We start from the raw sequence: 14,983 nt of genomic DNA, 5'->3' as shown, positions 1-14,983 counted from the left end.
CCCTCATCACCCCCATGCCTGGACTATTACAATAGTCTGCTGTTAGGTCTGCCTTCTTCAAGTCTTTACCTATTCCAATCTATCCTCAATTCAGCCACTGAAGTGATTTTCCTAAAATGAAGGTCTGACACCCTCACACACACCCCTTCCCCCTCAACAGACCCCAGTGACACATGATTGCCTCCAGAATCAAATATAAGATGCTCTGTTTGGCATTCAAAGCCCTTCATAACCTAATCGCCTCCTACCTTTCCAGTCTTCTTACATCTTACTTCCCCAGGTATACTCTTTGATCCAGTAACACTGGCCTTCTGGCTGTTCCATGAACAAGACACTCTATCTCTTGGCTATGAGCATTTTTTCTGGTTATCCCCTATGGCTGGGACCCTCTCCCTACTCCAAACACTGACATTCCTTCAAGTACCAGCTAAAATCCTACCCCAACCCCTCTGAATTCCAGTACCTTTCTTTCCTCTGTTAATTTGAGTATTTGAGTATTTATACTACTCAGAATAACTTAGTTGTTCATGGTTATTCTTTGAACAATATTGATGTTGCTTTATACAATATTCTCTTGGTTCTGCTTTCATTCTTCATTATAAAATTTGCTGTTCTTATACATATCAAATAATAGTCACCTATTTATGCACCCTCTTCCTTTAAAAAAATCAAAAGTAAAAAAGTGTCTTAGATTGAGAGCTGGAGGGGACCTCAACTCTCATGTAGTCTAATATGTTCATTTTTTGGAGTAGGAAATTGAACCCAGAGAGGTGATGTCACTTGTAGAAGATCACTGAGGTAGTAAATGATTGGACAGGGAAAAGGGCCAGTGCTCTTTTCCACCCAGTGTCACTCACTGAACATCTTAGCTAGAAATATTTCAAATCCCACATACCAACCTAATACTACTTTGATTTTGACTTCTATCTATTAGTAATTTCATAGACTCAACCATGGCTTGGTTAAAGAAACTTCTTGTCAGTTATGTAAAACTAAGATTGATGCCAGCTTTTTATGTCATTCACTTAAAATAATGAGCACTTCTTTTTGCTCACGCTTTCCAAAGGAAATGTGTTTAAAAAAAAAAAAGGCAACCTGGTCATTTAAAATAATTGGGCCAGAAGTTAACCAGCTCTCTACATAGAATGTTAAATCATTAAATAAGATTAGGTAATTCTTGGAAAACTTTGGTTTTGAGTGTGGAAAGTGTCTGACTTTTCTTTATGTCTCTCCATTGCCTATGCCTGGGCTTTTAGATTGATTCTTCCCTGAATGTTTCTATTATCCAGGTTAAGTGCCGATCCTGGAGTCTGGAAGACAAATCTGATCCCAGACACTAATTAAGTGTATGACCCTGGGCAAGTCACTTAACCCTGTGTGCCTCAATTTCCTCATCTATAAAATGAGTTAGAGAAGGAAATAGTAAACCACTTCATTATCTTTGCAGGAAAACTCCAGATGGGGTCACAAAGAATCGGACATGTCTGAACAAAATCAGGTGTGATGTTCTGAGACCCACAACACCCAGCCACCCCTTGCTAAAATCTGTGGTAATAAATTTCACTTCCCTAAATTCCTATTGCAAAATGGCTTTTCCAGCTATTTTAAGCCCAGTACGTGGAAGTAACTCAAGTAACACCTTTTCAGAATACCAAACTAATGTAATTTGTCTTTTCTGATGGAGCATAGATAGCTGTAATAAATAACTATAGACAGGTGTAGAATAGCTGTAGGTAGGTTGGTAGGTAAGAAACTATAGCTAAGTACACAAAGTAGACAGACAGACAGATAGATAGATAGATGGACATAGATATAGGTAGCCTTAAAATTCAAGCTGAGGAAAAACTTCCGATTAGATCCATTAACTAAATAAAGGACTGATACTGTATAATTGTGTGTTTGTTATTTAGTGCAATTATGATAGAAATCTTAGTCCCTGCTGTTAGGAGGGTAAAAGTTGAACCTTCTCTTAAGAAGATCTATTGTCTTCCCGGATTATTTAACCTCCTACCCTCTCCTCCACACCTCCCTCTTCCATTTTAAATGCAGATAGGCCTGAAAGTTATTTTGAATTTGAAGTATCCAATCTTGCCTTCTGGCTCTTTGGGGGGGGGGGGGCTATCCTTTTATCACGGGTTTTCAATGGTAACCCAGCCCACCGAGATTCCATTTAGTCAATCTCCTAAGGGCTTCCCGGCCCCATTCCAGGTGTTTTGTGCTTTTTTTTTTATTTTTAGAATTTAGTTCTGACCTCAGAGTTTACCATCAGCTACACAACCGAAAAGCTACTGCCTTTTTTTTAAAACCAAAGTATCACTTATTTGTGTATCCTTTGAATGCAAACTTTTTGACAAGATAAGTTATTATTGAATTCCAATATTGGGGTGGGAATTCGTAGCCTAAGGGAAAGGTTCAAGAATATGGCAATTCCTCATTGTCTAAAACGATGGAGGGTCGATCCGGAGGCCTCTAAAATCCCAGCTCTTAATCTCTGATCATATAGAATTCAGGCTATAGGAGTCAACATGTTTTTGTATTAGTTAAAAAAAAACATTCACTGACCTACAGGGCTATGCCACATGGTCTTCTCTAGCAGCTGATTAGCTGTGTGCAGCAGATGGGATTGTTTGTACGTTCTCCTAATTTATGATTGTTTTCCCCTACCAAGTCTTTTTTTTTGTTAATGATTTTTTAAAGACTTCCCTCTTTTTAAGTTTGTCTCCGTTTTTGAAAAAAAAAAAAAAACGGAAATCAAAGTGTAACTTTATGGGATTTCATTTCGATTCCAGCTCTAAAATTTTGAATGAATGTTCGCGCTCCCTACCTACTCTTACTATCCAAATCCGTGAGACACGTTTCGTGAAACAACTCTTGGTGTAGAGTGCACGTTTATCTTTTTTGCAATCTACTGCCCGCGGAGTCATAATCCGGACTCAGGCTTAAACGTGTGGTGGGTTTGTTTTTCTGTGTCAATCGTTTATTTGTGTGGATGTGATCACACACACACACACACACATACTCACTCTCTCTCTCTCTCTCCTCTCGGAGATTCCAAACTTAATTCTTTGAGTGCAATAAGGATTGCAAGGGCTGTTCCGTGGTCTGCAAGTGGCCAGAGTAGTCACACTTTTCCAGCCCCTGCCCGGGTCGCCTTCTGTCTCCCTCTCCGCCCGACTGCATGGCGGATCCGGACAGAGGAGAAGGTGCTTCAGTCTTCCCTGGTGCTCCAAAGCAGTATTTTCCTAAGCCCCTAGTGGGCTTTTTTAGAGCTGCGGATTTGTGCAAGCATTTTACAGTCAAGACTGTTAAGCAAATTACGTGGGAAAGACACGGGAGGGGAAGAAAGCGAGCTAATAATGCACGCTGCTTACACCGTGTAAAGGGTTGGGGAACCCTAAAGTGTCGTGTTTCCCGTGGCAGTCCAGCATGAGCGATCCTGTTTTGGACGGCACGTGAAAGGGGAAAACACGGACCGCGTGGCCGTTTCCCAGCTCCTCGGAGGGCGCGGGCGCGGCTGTGGGAAGCTGGGGCCGGGCTCCGTGGCTCCCCCACGTTAAGAGCTGCAAGCGAAGCCAGATCAGTTAGGCCTCCGCGCGCGCAGCTCCTCCCCAGGGAAACTTACTGGGCGGGGAGTCCCCACGGGCTGGGGCCGGGGAAGAGCGGCGGCGCCGCTTTCACTGGAAACGGGCAAAGCCATCCCACGTGGAGCTGCGCGCTAAAGGCGCCTGCATCAAGGCAAAAAGTCTCCTTCCCCAGCCACATGTCCCTTCTTGTGCGCGCTTCCCCCCGGGGCTGTTCACGCCCGAGCGCAGTCGCTCGTCCCGCGTGTGCCCCGCTGCGCCCAGGGAGGGGGAGGAGCGGGGTGGGGGGAGCGAGGCGGGGGAGGCGGAGGGGAGTTGGTGGTTACACTGCAGCGGGGGCTCCCTGTGTCCTTGTGCGGAAATGACACACGGAGTCCCGTCACGTCACGCGAGAGCGCAGCGCACGGACACACACAAAGAGAGGGGAAAAAACACGGCACCCGCCACCCCTAGCAACTCCCCGGGCCGCCCTAGCCAGGCCCTCCCCCCCACCCACTTATCCTGTGGACCCCTCCACTCCCCGGCCCCGTTCCCCAACACGCGCAGCCCAAACTCGACTGGGTCCCGCTCTTGCAAAGTACAGAACTCGTCCCAGGTAAGTGGGTGAGATAAATAAAAAGCGGCTGCAACGGCTGCAGCCACGGCAGCCGAGGATCTGGGGCGTCTGGGAGAAGTGGCTGCAACATCCATGCCGGGGGTGGGGGCGGGAGCAGGGGAGGGGACGGGAAAGGAAAGGGGGGTGTCCTAAGTGCGTTTGCCGGTGCACACGGGGGAAGCTCCTCGCTTTCCCCTCCCGGAGTGGAGGGAGCGGTGCTGCAGCCGGGGGAGAAGCGAGACGGGCGCGCGGGCTGCTACTGCCGCTGCTTCTCGCGCGGTCCGTTTCGCCCCATTGTGCGGCGTCTCCCTTTGTGCCTATTCAGAACTCGACTACATGGCGTACTGAGGAGCACGCGCCGGGGTAGAGGGGGTGGGGAGGGGGGGGCCGAAAGCGCGGAACGCGAGCGCGAGGAGGCTCCTCCATCAGGCCCGGGGAAAGGGAAGGCGGGTGGGAGGGGGGAGCGTGAAGTGGAACGGTCCGCTCGTCCGCTCGCCGGCTGGCCCCACTCCGCGCCGTCCTCCAGTTCACCCCCGCCGCTCCCCCTACTATGGAGTGGCCGAGGTCGGGCAGCAGCGGCAACGGCGGCTACTGCCGCCGCCAAGCCCGCGGAAGAATTCATAGAGCCCGGGGATGGGCTGGAGCGAGCCGATGTATGTGTGTGTGTGTGTGTGTGTGTGTGTGTGAGAGAGTGCTTGTGAGTCTTGTGTGTGTGTGTGAAGGGGCGGAGTCTAGGGTGAGATTTTGAGCTGAGCGACTGGGAACCGAGAGGAGCCACCGGCAAACAGACGCTCGGAGGAACCGAGCCTCCTCTGCGTCAATTCGCAGCGTACCCGGGAGAGGCGGCCGAGCCCGCCCCGCCGCCAGGGGGCGCTTACCTCCGTCCTCCCCGGCTCTCCCTCCCCCCCTTGCACGTTCCCGCTCTTGGTGGTCGCGCCTTTGCCCAGTCGAGATGCTTCCCAGCTCTGTCCAAAGGGAACTGGAGTAGGGGCTGACCCCTGCTGTCCTTTTCTCCTTATTCACAAACGAATACGCCGTGCATGCTGCACCCTTGCTTTATCAAACAGCGTAATGGAAATAAAGCACTTTGTACACCCTAAAAAGCAGTCCGCTGCTGTTAGCAAGCATCAGTTGCACCAAAATCCTCCCTGGGTCACACATCGGGAAAGCTGGGCAGTGCCCAATTGCACGTGGTATCCTGGGAAGCCGGCGTTGCATGTGCTTCTGAGCATATAGATCCTGATTTAAAAAAAAAACAACAACACGATGTTGATATTTCTAACAGGATAATAAGGACTGCGAGCTTTGGGGGGAGGAAACTGACTCCCCTCAGAGTCAAGAAATCACAGGACTTCCTTGGCAGTAGAAAACTGGGACGAGAAAGTAGTTACAGGATACATTTCCAGGCCTCTTGGGTAGGATTTAAACATTTTGACGTTTAGGGCGTCCAAGTTAGGTTTCTGCTTATTGTCAGAGATCTCTTTTGCTTTCCCCAACGAGGAGGTTTGAGTCAGAACAAGCATTGATCTTTTCCTTATCCTGGGATTTCAGTGGGATTTAAATGCCTGCCCTCTTGATAGGCAAGGGAATTCCAAAAGGTGATTGAGATGAAATTGGAAGCGAGCTTGGAAAACTTTAAATCGGCTTGGGAAAGTGAGCCACTCTTCAGATTATGAAAGAGCAGAGCTCCCCTCATCGATGCAAGTAAAAAGTTGATTTTGTATAATTAAAAAAAAAAAGACAGAAAAATGGCTTAGGGGTTTGAGGAAAGTGTGACAGCCCCTTTTCTGTGCAGTGGGTTGAAGATTGGAAAATGTGAATCTGGTTTATCTCTGACAGCCCTTAAGGATAGTTGCAATCCTTAGGAAATTTAATAATCTTTTCAGGAACTGTCCTCAGTCAGCAAACAGGTTTCCAGTGCCATCCACCTGCTTGAAAAGGCATAATTAAACAATGACTTTGGGGGAGGGGGTTTGTCAGGACATGGGAGAGTTAAAGCAAGGTCATTGATTTAAAATTGGAGGAGTCTTTGTAGATCCTCTAATCTATCCCCATCATTTTATGTGAGAGGAGGTTTAGGTAGTTTGAACCCAGGTTACCTGAGACTCCCCAAATCCAGCATATTTGCTGAATATCAACTGTCCAAGGTAAGGGCAACAGAGGAGAGCAGAAGCCAGAGGCATGCTTGTCATAGGGCAGATTTACCCATATTCCTAATTTAAAGAAAAGTGTACTTTAAAAAAAATTTTTTAATCAGTATTTTTTTGTTCCTTACATCACCATAGTATCCTATGTGCCTGTTCCCCTCCCTAAGAGCCATCCCATATGACAAATTGTATTTTTTTTTTTAGAGAGGGAAAAAAAAGTCACCACTAATGTATTGAGAAAGTTCAGAAAGTGTAATAGCTATGGAGTTCCTCCTACCTCCACAGTTTGGGGGTATCTTCTCATATCTCTTCGTTGAGTCCCAGAAAGTGTAATTTTTAACAAGACTTTGCAAAAGGAATATCCTTTGGAAAACCATGTGTTCATTTTTGGGGAGAAATCACAAATTGTACTTTTTGTGTGTTGGTAATCTAGTATATAAAGGATAAGAGTGGAAGGCATTTCCATTATACACTGTCATTCACCTCTCTGCCCTTAAGTACTTCTTAAAAGGTTGGGGGGAGGGGGAATGGCAAAAGGCTGGTACTAATAGCAGAAATTTTGAACGTGAAACCTGGTAAAAGTGTGATGAGATGGATGGAAAATCTGTCGAGGGTGTGGCTAACCTACAGAGCTCCATGGGTGACTCTTGAAGCAATCAGGATGTTATTCATTGTATTGATGCTCTGATTAAAAGTAGTCGTCTGCCCTTTGAAAAGCCTGAAATTATGTCACAATGGGAGCTCTAACCAACAATAATTCCACATTGAGAATCACAGTTATGTGGGAGCCAGAGGGGAGGGGTGAGAAATGAATAATATGTCAATTTCATCAGTGATACTGGTAAATCTTACTGTTGCTTAAATTAACTCAGTTTCCTCATTTATAAGATGAGGTTGGTGGAAATTATCTCTAAAATCCATTCCTTAAATGCCGACATTCTATAAATGTGTAAGATGAACCATCCTTGATCTGTTGGCTAAAATGGGGAAATTTTGTATTTCATTAATTCATCTTCTACTATTCTGTGATTATAACCAGTAAGAGCAGAATAGTTATAGACTTCATTATTTAAAAAGTTCTTTATTAATCCTTAATAGAATTGAATTAATGGGGCAGCTAGGTGGTGCAGTGGATAGAGCACTGGCCCTGAAGTCAGGAGGACCTGAGTTCAAATCCATCCTCAGACGAAACACTTGACATGTACTAGCTGTGTGACCTTGGGCAAGTCACTTAACCCCGATTGCCTCACTTAAAAAAAAAATAGAACTGAGTTAAGTAGTAGGTATTTCCAGCCCAATTTAATTCAGTTCAATTCAATAAACAATTAATTGCCTGCTATAAGTCTGGCACTGTGCTAAGTAATGAGCTGTACTGAACAGTAAAACCAGAGTTCAGATCTAGTCTCAGGCTCTTACTAGATGTGTGACCCTGGGCAAGTCACTTAACTTCTGCCTTAATTTACTGGAGAAGGAAATGGCAAATCACTCCAGTGTCTGTACCAAGAAAACCTGGATGTTTTCCACATAACCACGGGGTTATGAAGAGTCAGACATGACTGAACAACAACAACAAATTATATTCTCTATGACTGAAAGGGCCTCTATGACTGAAAATGCCTTTCTCACCTGTTGAATTCTTGTCAATCTGTTTTCAAAAGTTACTCCTCCATGAAGCTACCTTGATAAATCTTTCCCCCTCTAAAATGTAGCAATTTGTTTTATACTTTCTTAGGCATGTTCACTTCACCTCTCTCTGGACTTTACTTCCCTAATGTGTAAAATTAAGTGTTTGGACCAGTAATCTACAGTAGAATGCTGTGCCTGTTTCATTTTGTCTTTGATTATGGTGCATATACTTGCTAAAAATCCCTGTTCAATGTTGAAGGTTATTTCTAAGGCCATTTACAGCTCTCCACCTGTGATCTTTTCATTAATTAATTGTAGCAGAAATGGCACTAGGTTTAAAATCAGAGGTCTTACGTGAGTTCAAATGCTGGCTCTGTCACTAAAGTCTAGCCTGGGAAAATCACTTAACCTCTCTAGGTCTCATTTTCCTCATCGATAAAATGAGAGGTTTGGATAGGTGAGAGTTAAGGTTATCTGCCAGCTGTCGATCCTATGAATCTGATATTGCATATGCAGTATTTCTCATTTTGAAGTTAGTGTCTTAATATGCCCCATGAGCATAATCTGCTCTTACTCTGCCTATCTCTTTCCTCTCCAAATCTGACAGTGCCTTCTGATACTCCAGCATCTTTTACAACTTCATTATTTCAATCCATAGCTTTTGTGGTTTCTGGAATTGGCTGCTACATTGGGACCAGTGCATGCCAAGCTAATGTTGTTAACTCTTCAGTCTTAAAAATCAGAGGGAGAAGGAAGCAAAAAAAATGTTCATAATTTAAACAATGGCAATAAAAACGGCAAGCTAGGAAATTCATTATTTTAAAAAGATGGATGGTTCAAGGAGAGAGGGGAGATTTATCTCACTTTAATAGTGGTGACAGAAAAGCAAAATGGGACTTCATAGACCATTTAGTCCAATACCTTCATTTTACAGATGAGGAAACTGAGGCCTAGAGGTATTAAATGACTTGCCAAAAAAATTAGGATTCAAACTCAGGCCCAGTGACTGGAGAGTTAGTTTCCTAGATTGCCGTTTTTATTGCCATTGTTTAAATTATGAACATTTTTTTGCTTCCTTCTCCCTCTGATTTCTAAGACTGAAGAGTTAACAGCAAAGTCAAGAGAATTTGAGGCCTAAGCCAAGGAAGACTGACTTGTCAATGTAGAAAACACACAACTACAGTGCCTAAATGATAAGATACTAAATTACAGGTAGTCAGGATTGAAGAGCTGAAAATAAGCTTGAATCTAGTTCTGCATGGAGCGAGGGACAATGAGTTTGCCATTTGACAGCTCATAAGGATGGGCAATGACAATTACAGCTTTAGAAAAACTTGCGGGAAAAATTGCCCTGGTTGAGAGAGGACCAGTATTTTTCAAACTGCATTAGCAGATGTAACTAAAAATAAAAACAAATTGAGAACATGCCCTGTAAGTCCCATGGGCAGAATGCCACTGTGAGACAGGCTTCTGAACAGCCTTGAGGCTCCCAGTCTTCCATATAAAAGCAAACGAGACACCAGATCACACAAGTGTAAAAAGTATTGGAACATTCTTTTTTTGTCCATAGGGATAGCATTTTATTTGGTTTCATTGCCCAGATACTTTTTTTTTTAAGAAAAGTTTGATAAGGTTTTAAAATTTGAATATGTGTGTGTGTGTATGTGTGTGTGTGTGTGGTATGTGCAGTTTCTTTAGGATGTGATGCTCTTCTCAAGCAGTTAATTAAGAAGTACATGGTTTTAAAATACCTTTCTTTTACTCCTCCCCCCAAGCTTAAAGTATATTTCCACATTTATCTCTTATTCTGTGACTTTAAATATAGTACTGCACTTTGGAAATTTAGCAAAGAAGCCAGTTTTTTTCATAATCTAAAACTATCTTTTCATTTTCTCTTTCCAGAGATTTCTTTAATTTAGGTCATTGTTTTTTCATTTCCTTTGTATAGTTCATACTCAGCCTCAGTAAGGACTTTTGATGGGGGAAAGAAAAGGAATCTATATAGGAAATATATGTAGGAAATTTGATCCCCTTTTCAACAATTGACCAGTAATCATTTATTATTTATTTATTTAATATGAATTTATTAGGCAATTATATGTCAGTCATGGTGCTAAGTACCTCGGATACAAATTGCCTTGAAGAAGCTTACATAGTGTAGGAGACAACGTGTAATAATTAGATACATGCTGAGCACATGGAAGGCACTCTTGAAGGGGGGGGGGGAGGGCTCTGGCATCCGGGGGACTGAGAAAGACCTTCTCCTGAAGGCTGAGTCTTCAAGGAAACTAGGGATTCATTTTTAAATGTGTTTTTTTTTTTGTTTTTTTTTTGTTTTGTTTTGCTGAGGCAATTGGGGTTAAGTGACTTGCCTAGAGTCACACAGCTAGTGAGTGTTATGTGTCTGAGGCTAGATTTAAACTCAGGTCCTCCTGAATCCTGGGCCGGTGCTGTATCCACCACATCACCTAGCTGCCCTGAAATTAGGGATTCTAAGAGATTAAGATGAGGAAGCAGAGCATTCCAGGCATCAGGGGACAGTCACCTGTGCAAAGGAACAGAGATGGGAGATGTACTAGGGCAGTATGGAAAGATCATTGGATACGGAGAAGAGTATTGTATCAGACAACTATAAAAGGTAAGAGGGAGCCAGATTTTTGAATATCTATAAATGCCAAAAAGAGAACTTTATATTTGATCCTGGAGGTAATTTGGAATGATTAGCATTTATTGAGTAGGTAGAATCACTTTGGCAACTGAGCGGCAGATGGATTGGAGACAGACTTGCAACAAGGACACCAATTAGAAGGCCATTTCTATAATAAAGGTGAGAGGTGATTGGGACCTAAACTAAGGCTGTAGCTATAGGAATAGAGAGGAGTTGGATGTGAGAGATGTCACCTTGTAGAAATGGCAAGATTTGACAACTGATTGGATGCGTGAGGTCAATGAGAGTGAGGAGTTGCGTTGTGTTTGATCCTTTGGTGACCGGGAAGAGGGCAGTGCCCATGACAGTAATGGGGAAATGGAGTGGAGGGGGGAGGATATTGAGGGGAAAGATGGAGTGTGAAATGCCTGTGGGACATCCAGTTCTTTTGAACTGTTTCATGGTTTGGCTGCAGCCAGGTTGTGAAGCAATTTATTTAAATGACAAACATGAGTGTTTGCATTTGATTCTAGAAGCCGAAGGTTAACTATTGGAGCATATCGAGTATAGAGTGAACCTGCTCAGGACTCTACTTGAGAAAAATCCCTTTTGCAGTTGTGTGTGTGAGATGTATTGGAAAAGGGAAAGACAAGGCAGAGAGAGCAGTTAGGAGGCTATCGGAGTAGTCCAGGAGAGAGGTGATGTGGTTCCTATCTGGGGGAGTAGCCGTGTGAGTCTAGAGAATGGGAAGGACGAGAGGTGTGTAGAACCTGAAAGACTTGACAACTAATTGGATATGAGGTGGAGGCAAGAAGGATAGGGAGAGAGGGATTAGGGATGGCTCTAAGGTTGTGAACCCATGGGATTGGAAGGGTGATGGTGCCATTGACCACATGGACAGTAAGTTCAGAAGACAGGTAGCTTTGTGGGGGAAGGCACAAGGAATTCTGTTTTGGAAATGTTGGATTTGAGATGTCTTCAGGACATCTAGTTTGCAATGTCCAATAGGCACCTGGCAATGCGGGACTGCAGTTGGGAGAGAGGCAAGGCCTGGATACGTAGATTTGGGAGTCACCTGCTAGAGGCAATAGTTGCCCACAGGAATTTATGAGATTATCAAGAGAGAGTGTAGAGAAAAAGGTGGTTCAGAACAAAGCCTTAGGGTACACCTCCAGTTAAGGGAAAGGATTAAATCGGGTAAAAGAGACTAAAGATCAGTCAGATAGGTAGGAGGAGCGACCAGAGAGTGGTAACATGGAAACTCTGCAAAAGAGAAGTTACCTGGGAGAAGAGAGTGATTAACACTGTGAAATGCTGCAGGAGAGGTCATGAAGGATGAAGAGAAAGAAAAGGCCATTAGATTTGGCAGTGTCTGTTAGAGACTTTGTCACCCAGTCCTTGGAAGCATGAAGGAGGCAAATACAATAGTACATTTCTCTGTCCTTTTCGCCCTTACCTTCTTAGACTCACAATTTCTTACTGATCCTCAGGAAAAGCTCATTTTGATGGGAAAGGTATGTGGTGTTGCTGCATACTTAGAGTTCAATGATATGGCGATTTGGGGGAAATTGCCTTTCATAAAAACAAGGTATTTTTGAGCCTTATGCAGTGTTTCCCCAAGTTTTTCTGGTTATTTCAAGGGATGCCAACAACAATTATTTTAATTCACTTGAATTTAAAAAATAAATATCTTCCCTATAGCACTTTTAGGAGGGAGGGTATCACAATAGGTTATGGCAGTTCTAAAAAAAAGGATAGACATTTCTGATTTCAGTGCTGTCTGGTTTAATTTCTTTTCTAAGTCTTATTTATTATCATTTTGTTGTTCAGTCATCTCTGACTCTTCATGCCTCCATTTGGGGTTTTCTTGGCAGAAATACTGGAGTGGTTTGCCATTTCCTTCTCTAGCTTGTTTTACACATGAGAAGCTAAGGCAAACAGAGTTAAGTGACTTGCCCAGAGTCATATAGCTAGTAAGTAAATGTCTAAGGCCAAATTTGAACTCAGGAAGATTAGTTTTCTGACCTGGCACTCTATCCATTGTGCCACATAGCTCCCAATTTATTATTATTAGTGACGCCTTACAAGTAATGAAAGAAAATTTAGCCTATGTTGCCTTTGTATTTAATGTTGGCTAAATAATTAAATGGGAAGCTTCCTCATGCAATTCACAATAGGTCTCTATTTCCAAAAGCACATTGTAAATAATGGACTATATTCTCATGGAAAATTCCTGAGAGTATAGAAACACCATTGGGGAAGGGAGTCATACAAGAGATACTAAGGAAGGAAACAAACATTTATTAAATGTACATATCAGACATTGGGCTAAATTATGTCATTTAGGACCACACAACAATCCTGTGAAATAGGTTTCCCATTTTGCAGAGGAGAAAATTTAGGCCGACAGAAGTTAAGTGACTTGCCCAGGGTCACACAGCTAGTAAGTATCTGAGGCTGATTAGAACTCAGGTCTTCTTGACTCTAGGCCCAGAGCTCTATGCACTGTCACCTAGCTCCCTTTGTTTGTAAATGACTTTTTGAAGGCAATGCTAAGGTTTCCATGTTTTATGGAAAGCCAGTGCTATTTTGAGACCTTATGACGAACCTCAGGGAACACATCTGCTTTAACAAGGACAAAGGCTGAGATTTGAACTTTGTGGTTTCAGGAAGCCCAAGTACTTCCCATGTCTGGGCCAGATTTTTATACTCTGGCTCAGGGACTACCCTATAAAACCTTTGCCTGATCATGCAGGGATCTTAAGAGGCTTGTGAAGTTGTGTACAATTACATGTATATATGTTCAGGAGATAAGGATTTTTAAAACAAGAGCTTAATAGAGAGAGACAGTCACTTTTCCCCCATTCACTGCAGGGCACGGAGTGCTAGTAAGAATTTAGATTGGAAAACCTATGACTCTTAGGTAGTCACCCACATGTGAATCCAGGAGTTCCTGAAGATAAATCAAAAAATGCTTTCCAGATAAACAGCAAACACTCTTGGAATCATACCTCATCTACTGTCTGGTTAGACTCATGCAGATTCCATTCTATTCCCAGTGGCTTTGAACTGAGGGGGGAAAACATTTCTTTTTTAGAGGTGGCACCAGAATTGGCACATGCTTGAGTGAGTCCAAAATCATTCAATTTTAGCTAACAATCTTAACCATTATCCCCTTGGTTTGCTGTGTGACCTTGGTCAAGTCATTTAATCTCCATAGACCTAAAGTGTCCCCATCTGTAAAAATATTTCTGACTCTTCCAAGTCCCAACTTGCAGTAATCAACACACATGATGGTATTTGTTTTTTAATTAAAAATGCTTTTCTGTGTGCACTGATGATTTCATTCCTTTGAGGATTTCTCAGTGAGGAAACTTCTTCCTACAATGAATGAATGAAGGGAGTGAATGAATGCTTGGGAAAGCATTTCTTAAGAGCTTAGTATGTGCCACTATGAAGAGCTCTGAGGACGTAGATGCAAAAGCACAGAACATCCCTGCCCTTAGGGAATTTATAACTGCAATGTACAAATCCAGAGAGTTGGTGGGGGGAGAAAGGAGGGGACACTGAGAGATTAGGTGATTTATTTAGGGTCACACAGCTAGTATGTTTCAGAGATAGACCTTGAACCCAGGTCTATCTGTTCTTCTTAAAACGTCAGAAAAAGGAGGTATTATTCCAGAACATCATCCTAATTGATCTGGGATCGAAAAACATAGTTTAAGGTTGTTTTTTTTTCTATTCCCACCCATTATTCAGAATATAATAAAACAGCAACCAAGATGTGGATATCTTCTTGAAGTGATTTCAGCCCATTAGCTTTCCCAGCCAACCATAAAAGCCCCTTATAAATGACCTCTGGCTCAGCAGTTTTGAAAATCTAGAATTGGGAGACTTTAGTCTTTTTTTTTTCTGAGATACCATTTCATCTTAAAAAATAATTTTAAATGCTAATAAATTACATGGGTATATCCTGTGAAGCACCTACAAGGAAATAATGGTGTTTCCTAGCATGGTTTGCAAAGAACATCTTTATTCTCTTATTTACACATGGCTGAGTATTTCAAGACTTTTTCGGTTCTGAAATACTAAAAAAGCCTTATTCCACTGTCAGTGACCAGTAAAATTCAGTAAAAACTACACAGTGAAAAAATTCTTATCCAGTATATTTACACTGGTAATCACATGTGTTTGCTTTATTTCTAATGTTTGGAGCATTGTTATCCGTGGCATGAATATTTTAAATGCTCCAAGTTAGAATGATTTGATTTGACAGAAATAACTATCTTGTCTCTACTTGTGAATGTAATTTAGAGCATAACTAACTGCTTTCTACCAAAGACTGTTTCTGTCTTTAGTTTCCCCCAGTGAACTTTTAAGTATGTTA

The 14,983-nt window shown here is 42.8% G+C and overlaps 1 protein-coding gene across 1 annotated transcript in view; it reads left to right on the top strand.

Annotated features, from left to right (window-relative positions):
* The first annotated feature begins 3,955 nt into the window (after positions 1-3,955).
* BEND3 (BEN domain containing 3) overlaps positions 3,956-14,983 on the top strand; it is a 67,705-nt gene continuing 56,677 nt past the window's right edge. Inside the window, exon 1 of the mRNA XM_027853657.1 lies at positions 3,956-4,176. The gene's annotated coding sequence lies outside the window, so the exon portion shown is untranslated. The remainder of the gene's footprint in view (positions 4,177-14,983) is intronic.

This window comes from Vombatus ursinus, unplaced genomic scaffold (genome assembly GCF_900497805.2).
Source record: "Vombatus ursinus unplaced genomic scaffold, bare-nosed wombat genome assembly UNPS02000582.1, whole genome shotgun sequence".
NCBI classification, from domain to species: domain Eukaryota; kingdom Metazoa; phylum Chordata; class Mammalia; order Diprotodontia; family Vombatidae; genus Vombatus; species Vombatus ursinus.
The sequence above is the reverse complement of the archived record's forward strand: the minus strand, read 5'-3'. Positions and strand labels throughout refer to the sequence as shown.